We start from the raw sequence: 9,593 nt of genomic DNA on the forward strand, positions 1-9,593 counted from the left end.
TGAAAAGTTATATTTCATTCATCATGTTCTAGCTCGGTGCCCAAAGAAGGCTGACCCGCAAACACCTTGCAGAAGAACGGCACACCTTTCCATGCTTCTTTAAAAAAAAAAATATATATATATATTTCCAGTAGTTGACTGTTTGGCAAATCAGGGAAGTCTGTAGTTGATTTCTTTCAAAAGTCTGTGCAGCACAGTCCTTTTGGTTTCAGTGCCTGGCAACAGTTTTGGAGAGAGCCTGAAATCTGGCGTGGCTGGAATTCGTAGATTTCAAGCACAGTCTGAGAAAGGGCTTCCCTGTTGTGGGGCGGCGTAAAAAGATGGTCATGTGACTCTGCCCCTACCAGGCCAGGATGCGGAGAACTGCCCGAGGAGAAGCCAGGAAAAATATGCCCCTTCTTTATTTCCTTTGGATCTAACTGGTCCTGAAGCACGCCGAGACAAAAACCACTTCTGCTGTTCGGTAGCAAGAGAGGAGCAGCGGCTCGCCAGTGCTTTTCCGAAAGCTGTGATCTCTACATTGTCTTCACTGACCAACATTCACACGGCCAAACCCACGCACAGTGCATCTCCTGCTGTTCCTTCTCTCCACACAGGCCGCTGCCCCAGAGAATGTGCTCTCAAAACAAAGTACAGCTGTATGAATTTCCGTGGAAAATTGTCTTTGGAAATATATTTTGGGGAAGCAGCGATAAGAAATTTGTTCGACTCAACTGAGTTCTGCATTCTGTTCATTTATGTTTTTAGACAGTGGCTTCTAGAAGCTCTTTTAAAAAGTTATACTTTTTAATATACATATATTTTTTTATATACATAAAGTAAATGTTGAGGTACTATGGGCAGACAGCTTGATTCAGCTTTGGGGAACATGTCATACCTAGCACAGTTCAAGGTCATTCCAAAGTCTGTTTGGGATTTTGATGATTTCAGTCATTTTCTACAATGCCTTAACGTGAATTGATATCTAAAACCCAAAATGAAGGCTGGATGTGGTGACACAAGCTTACAATCATGACACTAGAGTGGGAACATCACGAGCTTGAGGTCACCTTAGCAACATAGTGAAGACTTGTCTCAAAACCCAAAAATGACAAGAGAAAGCTGAGTGCCCACCAACTGAGTATTCTCAAACAACAGAGGGAATAGGGAACAAGGTGAGAGCTGTAGGTAGAGCGGTCCTCAGTCGTCCTTAACCAAGCCCCAAACAATTGTGATGTCATGATGCACAGCCAGAGGCCACATTGAGGTGTGGGTATCCACTGGGGTCACAGGAAAAACACATTGTGAGCTGAAAGTGGAATGGTGAGCTAGTTCACTGTTAAAAGATACTTGTGACCCAGGCTAATTATCTCGGCCCACAAGAATCCCTTTCTCTTCCCTCTTCAGCCCTTCTCTTTAGCCTTTATCTCCTCAGATTTCCTTCTTTCTTTGGTTTCTGTTGTCTCCTTTGCCAGTGACCATGGCCCTTAGCCTTCTTGACTCCTTGGGGATCCGTGTTCCTGCTCATCATTTCTGATTGCTTGGCCACGGCTGCTCTGTTTGATGTGAACTGGATCTGGATAGCTCCATAGGAATGTTTCTCTTATGAGGATGGTACAAGGATTGAACTGTACCCTACCCTCAAAATAACCTAACATTCTCCCAGCCTTGAAAACATCTTTCCTTGAGTCCCATTCCCAGACAGCTTTCTCCACTATGTGCTCAAAGCAGTAAAGAAAGGTCTCCGTCCCACTTGGGAAGAGCATGCCGCAATGTTTTCTGATGAAAATGAGAGAAGAGAAACATTTCCCCTCCCTCTGGGGCATGTGTTATTTAGCTGAGGTTCATAGTGATCACAGTTAAGAGAAGACTGAGGGTTAAAGAAGGTGGGCTGAGCCACCTAATGAGATTGGGTTCAGAAGGGACCTGAGCCTGATGCCAGAACCCCATGTGGTACTTTGAAGGAACCAGTTCTACAAGTTGTCCTTTGATCCATACACACACACACACACACACACACACACACACACACACAGGCGCACACAGAAAGAAAGATGGCACAGTGTTAAGGACACTTACGCCTCTTTTAGAGAACAGATGATCCATTCCCGGCATCTACACTGGGCGGCAGACAATTGCCTCTAATTCTAGTCTAGCTGTAGAAGATCTGAAGCATTTTTTGGGCCATTGTGGGCAGCCACACACATGTGGCATACATTCACATAGGCAAACACACATACACAATAAAAAAGGGGTGGGGGAGGGCTGGAGAGATGGCCCAGCGGTTAAGAGCATTGATTGCTCTTCCAGAGGTCCTGAGTTCAATTCCCAGCAATCACATGGTGGCTCCCAGCCATCTGTAATGAGATCTGATGCCCTCTTCTGGTGTGTCTGAAGACAGCAACACTGTACTTATAAAAATAAATTAATCTTTAAAAAATAAGTAAATAAAAAGGGGGGAAATGTGGACTGGTAAAGAGTAGTGGATTAGATAGTTACGCTGGGTTTCTGGGGATGGGTTAGGGAGGGTGACTAACAAGCTAAGAGATATCTGATCCCTTGGTCATTGTCACTAGCTGTAAGGACAGGGGAGTGCACACAGTGTGTGAGTACATGCAGGTGAGGCCACTGTGAATCCTGAGGTGACAGAAGTCTGAGTTTATTTTCAGGGAAAACTGCTCTCTGAATAGCTTGGGATCTACATCTGGCACATTTCTTATCTGGGGAAATATTATACTAGTTAATCAGGATAATCATAAAAATTTTGGTTTTCTGCATGTTATCTGACAAAATGTCAGTGAGGGATTATGAATTTAGTCCCTAGAGTTTTGTTTTGTTTTGTTTTTTGATGGCTGAGTTGCAATTTCCATATCATCTGTCTCACCAAACATTTTCAGTGTTCCATGTTTCATTGTCTTTGTATTAAAAATAGTTATAATAGCAGTGCCTTCAATGTCATAGCATTACTATGAAGACTATGGTACATGGAAAGCTTTTTGAAAAGTGCTTAGCACATAATAGAGTCGGTCCAGATTACATGTTAGCTGTCATCATGATGACGATGTGTATGTTCACCTTGTATGCACTTCCTGGAAAATACAAGCAGTACTGTGTGCTTCAAGGATCAAGGATCTCCTCAAGAATGCTGGTTGTCTAACTGATATCAACTTCAGCAGTCACTACTTGTTTTGTACTCTTGCGCCTGGCCGTGGAGAGCCTTTCCAAGAGCAAGTGGTCTCATAAGCAAGCCCTCATTTGGCTAAGCTTGCTGCCATTGGTTGCTTCCGCATCTGGTAACCTATCCGCTTTTGCTACGTAGCCCATTGGAATTGGCTAAGCTTGGGAGTACTCAACAGCTGAGGGTGGGCCAGAAGGTGGAGCTTAAGTAACGGCTAGAGAGAGGCAGAAGAGGGCAGAAGCCAGAAGTAGGAGAAGCAGGCAGGAGGAGCAGGAGGGAGAAGCAGGAGGGAGAAACATTGTTAAAAGGTTCCTGAAATAAACTGCAAAAGGAAGCGTTCCTAGGTTGCGTCTTTCTTGCTGGACAAAGTTAGATGAGACACCTGGCTGTCAAATTTTTTCCTAAGATTTTCAATTATGAATTCAGAGGCCATGTGCTTTCTATACTTTTGACTGAAACAGGTTAGAGGCAGAGTAACTGACTTGGAATATCAGAGCTGAAATTTAAAATAAAAGTGAAAGCTGAAAAAGATAAGCTAGGACTCACAAAATAAATCTACATGTGAATCTTTAATTTCAGATTTCAAAATTTTGTATGTAATTCCAGGGTAGAGGCTATCTTATTCAGGAATAACCCATATTAGAACCTATGAAATAACATTTTGGGAGTTATTAGTTACTTCTCAATTGCTGAGGTAAGACATCATAACCAAGGCAACTTAGAGAGAGAGTTTGTTTGGGGCTTATAGTTCCTGAGGGTTCCAGAGCAGAGGTAGCAGGGAGCTGGTGGCTAGAGTATCAGCTAAGAACTCACATTTCCAATCATAAACAGGAAGCAGGGAGGGCTAACTTGAAATGGCTCTTCTGAAACCCCAAAGTCCACCCCATTGATAGACTTTCTCCAGTGAGGTCACTCCCCCAAGCCTTCCCAAACAGCCACCAACTGCGAATCAAATTTTTAAATGGCCCAAAAACTTTTCTCATTCAAATACCCCAGAGTCATTATAAAGGGAGGATATGCACATAATATGATCATAGACTAAATGACCACCTGTGCACACTGATCTGAGATGACCAGACCCTAGGAGAACATCACACTTGGTTCTAAGGTAGGCGAATTAGGGGATGTATTGATATACAAGAGCCCCACAAACTAAAGCAAGAGAAAATGGAGTCCAGAGCTCTTTACCAGTGGTTCAAAGAATTTAGCACAATTGGCCCAGAACAGTGTAGTACTCAAATATTTAGGACATATCATAAATATTTGGGTTTTTTTTTTTTTTTTTGAAACAGACTTTCTTTGTGTAGACTTGGCTGTCTGGAACTCACTCTGTAGATCAGGCTGGCCTCAAACTCTGAGATATACCTGCCTCTGCCTCCCAAGGGCTAGTATTAAAGGTGTGTGCCTCCGTTGCCTAGTTGGAACATATTTTTAAAATAACTAAAAGCTGTAAGTGGGGACTGTGGCCTCAATGTAATCCATACAGCCTTAGAAAGGAACAGTAGTTAACAGTGTGAAGTTATGTTGAGACTGACCTTATTTAAGAATTAGGAAGTGTTTTGTAGACTCCTCGGTGTGTGAGATGGGAAGTTGCCCTTGTATAGTTCTGAGTTTCCTGTGAGTTAGGGTAGTTACAGACAGCCAGGAAGGCATGACGTCAGGGAGATTGTGTAAAGCATGGAGGCTTCTGTCTCTCTATGCTAAGATTCCTTGGTTCTTAACCCGGTAACTCATACCCACCCCTCCACCCCCTTACTAGGATCCCTTATGGATAAGCAGACAAATTTGAGCTGATCATTTAGGGGTGAAAGCAGCAGTTCAGGCAAACAAAGCATAGAGCCTTGGAAACACAATCCCCCACAGTAATAAGTAAGAATTCAAAACAAAACCAAGCAAAACAAGAGGCCTCACATTAAAAGAAAGAAAGAAAGAAAGAAAGAAAGGGGAAAAAATGCTTCCAACAAACAAAATCCCAAGGATCTTGTTTAAGAATTATATAAAGAAATTCAAGAGGGTGGGGTAGGGAGGGGTGTAGATCAGTAGATGAATAGGTTGCAACGAGCCATGAACCAAGGTTCCCAATCAGTGGATGAAGTCAGTGTTAAGAGTACAATTAAAGAACACAATCAACCTACACAGGACTCAGATATGGAAGGTGAAGAACGCCAGGAAAGCATGAAAATTGGAAAAGGCAGAATTAATCTTCCCGAAGGAAGCCTGCCCGTGCTGAGAAGTGCCCAGAGGGATGGGGCTGGGAGGGTTTTGATTTGATTCATTTTGGAAGCGTGCCTGGAGGTGGGCCCTTTTTGCTCCTTCTCCGCTTTACCACCAGAAGTATAGACAATGTGCAATTCTACCTGGAAGGCACTTATTACTAGACATTCAAAGGGAGGAGACAATAAAAACCAACTCAAAGGAAAGGATAGTTTAAAAAAAATGTTTGGAGGAATAATTCCCTCCTGTATTCCGTCGGAGAGAGATGTTTTCTGAGACGGGTTGCCTAACAAAGGTGAATGAACCAGATAGGTGCCAAGAGCAACCACCTCAGCAGCAAAGAATTTGGACAGTGAATGAAGAAGCCTGGGTTGAAGGCTAACTCTCAGCCAAGACCAGAGCGAGGAAGTTCATTATTAAGAACGGAAAGGGGACACGTGGAGTAGATGCAATCTACTTACAAGAACACGAAATTGATAGACAAAATAAGGTAAGGCAGGTGTGTACTGCAAGTAGACGCAATTAACTCTGAAACAGCAGGAATGTGGGGCGAAGGCAAGCAGACTGAATAATTTTGCTTGGAACAGGAAAAGAGGAAGGCGATGGAGAGGGTGATAATTACAGGGTGGGAAGAATGCTCCCTTCCAGGATACTAGAGATTGTTAGACTACCTGACTTTTCAAAGATGGCTCTAAAATGAACATGTGAAATAAAATTGTCGATTCTGAAGGACGGATGAGAACCTTATGGCGGGGGACCTGGCCTCCAGCAAAGAGTGCATCCCTTTGCAAAGCTCAGAGTCCAGTGAAGAACGGTAAAGATAATAATGTTTATCGAGAGCTTTCTATGTGTCAAGCCTTGTGATAAAAGATTAACGCGTGTAATCTTACTTAATCTCTGCTGTAGCAGTTTCAGATAGGCAAAACTCTACCGTACAGAGGAAGAAGTGGAGACAGACAGCTTATTTCCTTCAGTGCTGGCAGTCAGATCTGGGGCCTTTTACAGGCTAGACAAACACTCTATCACTGAATTACACCCCTGGCCCTACAGAGAGCTCAACCAGCCATCTGCCGCAACAACATGGGAGATTAATACAGCTGGGCAATTTGAGACACGATCTCAGTTTGTTAGTTTTTGTTGTTTTGTTTGTGTGTGTTTGAGACAGAGTCTGTTGTTGAGCGTTCACTCTCCCTGACACAGCTTTCCAAGACCACGCCTGACTAAACTTTTTGTTTTGTTTTGTAGTTTTCAGAATTGAAATTTGGGTCTTACACATACTAGCAGGTGATATTTCCTCACCAGGACCTATGTCCTGGGTTACCAATTCTCTCATTATCAGCGAAAGAGATTATCTCAGGGCAAAAAGTTTCCCTCGCCTTCATGCACTTGTGTGAGAGAAGTATAGAACCTAAGAAAACACCTTAGACATCTCTCCTTAGCGTGGATTTGCTGGATCGTTCCTGCCGATTGGTGGGTCCTTGGGGACTGATGTCCATTCAGCCAGCAACCGCACCAGGTACGAGGATCAAGCTGGAGAGAACAGATGCAGAGCTGAATTAGATGTTGTCTCACAGCCAAGAATTGGACGTCTTGGATGCCATCCGGCACTCTAGTTCAAGACACCATCACTGCCCTGGACTCAGCAGAAGTCTGTGAACTGGTTTTTCCACTCTTAAGTTCCCTTCCCACAGAGGTTCCAGTTGTCAGGTTAGATGCACATCTCAGCTTGTCTCCCCTCACTGGAATCCTTTGATGGCCCCCTTCTGCTCTTGGGACTAAAAACCAAATCATGAAAATGGCCTACAAGTGCTGGCATGATCTGGCCTTTACCTGAGTGTCTAGATTAACCTCTCCTCTGCCCCTTATTTGCCATTATGTCTTAATTCTATCACAATTCTCCCAAATGGTTCTCACCCATTTGATTTCTATTTGAGCATTTTAGATCTGCCTTCCCATGTCAGAAACCCTTCACTGAACCTTCTGCTCGCCAGCTCCCTCACCAACACCCTCCCTCAGCTCTCCACCTGCATGTTGCTGTCGGCCTGTGGTGTGTTTTGGCTTTTGAGGCATTTGCTGCACTCTGGTCACTGTGTGGGGAGGTGCTGACAACTTCACCAGGGTAGGCATTTCATTTGACTCATATTTGAATCTTTGCATATAGAAGATGCCTAATAGACAGTACTGACTGAAGTAATCAGCAATTTCCTCTTGGCGTTGGGTATTAGCTATTCTGCACTGTGCCTGGTTTTTTGTTATATTCCCCCTTTTATTTCATCATTCATAGTAAGGCCTGGCTTGGGCATTATGCTAAACCCCGCTTACCATTTCACAGGCTCCTGTGTATCTGATATTTAAGCCCTCTGGATAATTCTTACATCGTCTTGGTTTGTATCTAGCATAGAGATTTATCTTGAATCTATCTTTTAAGTAGTCTTACTTGTTACTGAAATGCCCATTGATTATTGTGTTTGGATCCAGTGCCAGTTTCCAAAACATGATGATCAGGATAGCAGGATTACGGTGTATAGTCCCTGGAATCTACAAATAAGGGACTTCCCGTATCATTTTCTTCAAAAGATGCCTGGAGGATGACGGACTTCCGGAGCCAGCACTCAAGCAGCATTTGGAAAGACTCCTTACTTCCTGAGCCAACTGGGTGATGAGCACCTAGATAAACCACGCCCTGGGGATGCGGTGCTGGGTGCTTCACTTAGAAACTGTTCACAGTCAACCATGGGACTGAGCACAGCGTCCCCAATGGAGGAGTTAGAGAAAGGACTGAAGAAGCTGAAGGGATTTGCAGCCCTTTAGGAGGAACAACAATATCAACCCATCAGAACTCCCCCCGCCCCCAGCTCCCAGGACTAAACCACCAATCAAAGAGTACAAATGGAGTGACCCATGGCTTCAGCCGCATATGTAGTAGAGGATGGTCTTGTTAGGCATCAATGGGAGGAGAGACCCTTGGTCCTTGTCCCCAGCATAGGGGAATGCCAGGGCAGGGAGGAGAGAGTGTGTGGGAGGGTGGGGGCACACCCTCATAGAAGCAGGAGAGGGGGGATGGGATAGAGGGTTTCCAGGGTGGAGGAAAACCTGGAAAGGGGATAGCATTTGAAATGTAAATAAAGAAAATATCCAAAAAAGAAAAAGATGAAGAAAAAGAAAAAGAAAAAGAAAGGAGAACCTGGTTCCCTTGATAGCCTTAAGCTCTGTTTGCCTTCGGTGATAAAAGTGACAAAATGATTTTTAAAAACCACAGGGAAAAACAAAGTGGACAGCTGGAGAAAAGAGCCAGATAGTGTGTAGACTGCCTGGCTGCCTTGCTTGCTTTGACTTCTGACTCCCCTTGTGTGGTGTTACTGCCTCCTCAGCCTGGAGGTCTCTTCCCGACAAGGTAGATAGCATGTTCTCTGGGTGGACTGGGTGCCCTTACCCGCAGCCAGTCCCGTGCTTCCTTAGTCACAGCATAGAAAGGGACAGCCATTCTATACCTTTTGTGTTTCCTGGATTCTAAAACATATCAGTATGTATAGCTCATATATATCATATATGTCGGTAGTTCATATTCCATATCAATATAATAGTGCATACATATTCCATGTCACTTGAAAAAAATGTGGGAAATGAGGATTATATATATTTTAGGATGTCATACCTTTAAAGGCCATATGGAGCTGACAAATGAACATACACCTCACATGTTCCTATCTAGTAGGAACAGAGGACGGAGGGGTGGGGCGCTGGAAAGATGGCTCAGAGGTTAAGAGCTCTTGGCTGCTCTTCCAAAGGTCTTGAGTTCAATTCCCAGCAACCACATGGTGGCTCATAACATTCTGTAATGAGATTTGGTGCTCTTTTCTAGTGTCTACTCATGCATGCAAGCAGAACACTGTATACATAATAAATAAATATTTAAAAAGAAAAAGAAGCGAGGCTATAAAGGAAGTAGCTCACAATGGGGACTCCATTTGTGACTGGAATGCTGAAGTCATTTTATTTTATTTTATACAATTTTGTTTGCTTTTCAGATAAATGACATTACTAGGATCCTATCTCTGGATTACAGTTGCTTTTCCCTGCTCTGTTACTATGGAGACCTAGATGTAGTACCCTTAGTTTGTCTTTTTGGATTCTCCCCTCTGAGCTTTGTTTTCTGGCAGTTCTGAAGTTGCTCTTGACAGCTAAACTAACTTGTTTTTTTTTTTTTTTCTGTACAGGGGAA

At 43.6% G+C, this 9,593-nt stretch overlaps 1 long non-coding RNA gene across 6 annotated transcripts in view; it reads right to left on the reverse strand.

Moving 5' to 3' along the window:
* Nucleotides 1–9,593, reverse strand: part of LOC116085019 — a 45,886-nt gene that overhangs the window by 26,510 nt on the left and 9,783 nt on the right. For all 6 annotated transcript variants that reach the window (XR_004116360.1, XR_004116359.1, XR_004116357.1 and 3 more), the window contains one exon: nucleotides 6,792–6,901. This is a non-coding gene — a long non-coding RNA (uncharacterized LOC116085019). The remainder of the gene's footprint in view (nucleotides 1–6,791; nucleotides 6,902–9,593) is intronic.

This window comes from Mastomys coucha, unplaced genomic scaffold (assembly GCF_008632895.1).
Source record: "Mastomys coucha isolate ucsf_1 unplaced genomic scaffold, UCSF_Mcou_1 pScaffold9, whole genome shotgun sequence".
Taxonomy (NCBI): domain Eukaryota; kingdom Metazoa; phylum Chordata; class Mammalia; order Rodentia; family Muridae; genus Mastomys; species Mastomys coucha.